Here is a 618-nt window from a genome sequence, read left to right as displayed (position 1 = left end):
CCTTACATCCATTTCTTCAACAAGTTTTTACGGATTTAGGGGTATCGCCAGCCCAGATGAAGCCGAACACCATCTCAACCTTAGTGGGGTTTATGGTGATTTGCCATTGGTTGGCAATAAAGCCATCTTTATGAGTCTTGGGCCGTCTTGTGAGTGTAAAAGTGAACTAGACCGAGCCCCACTTCCATTTCCAGATGGTGGGGAAGTAAAAGCTCATCACTGGCCTTCCCGACCCAAACAAGGATTGGAAAAAGAAGTTTGTCTGGGTCGTGGTGGACGACTTAGAGTTAGGCTACTTGAACTGGCCTGAGATAAGGAGGGAAGCACTCATAGAGGGTGACCTGCTTGATGCCGAAAGGGATGAGTTGGATCAAATCAAGGCGTACGCTGGTTCTCGTCGAGTCAAGCATCTGCTTAACAACTCAGCCTTGTAGGTTGCCAATGTACCTGTCATGCCTCCCTTTGCCAAGGACCAGGAGAGGGCCTCAACCCTGATTTTATCAATGGTGAAAGCGGTGATGATGCTGTCCGTTCCTCTGGACAACCCCCAGGAAGGGCCATCAGCAAGGCTAAAAAATATCTCCACCATGATTTACCCCCGATGGAGGCCAAGACGAA

This window comes from Asparagus officinalis, chromosome 10 (assembly GCF_001876935.1).
Source record: "Asparagus officinalis chromosome 10, Aspof.V1, whole genome shotgun sequence".
Taxonomy (NCBI): domain Eukaryota; kingdom Viridiplantae; phylum Streptophyta; class Magnoliopsida; order Asparagales; family Asparagaceae; genus Asparagus; species Asparagus officinalis.
This window is presented reverse-complemented; position numbering follows the sequence as displayed.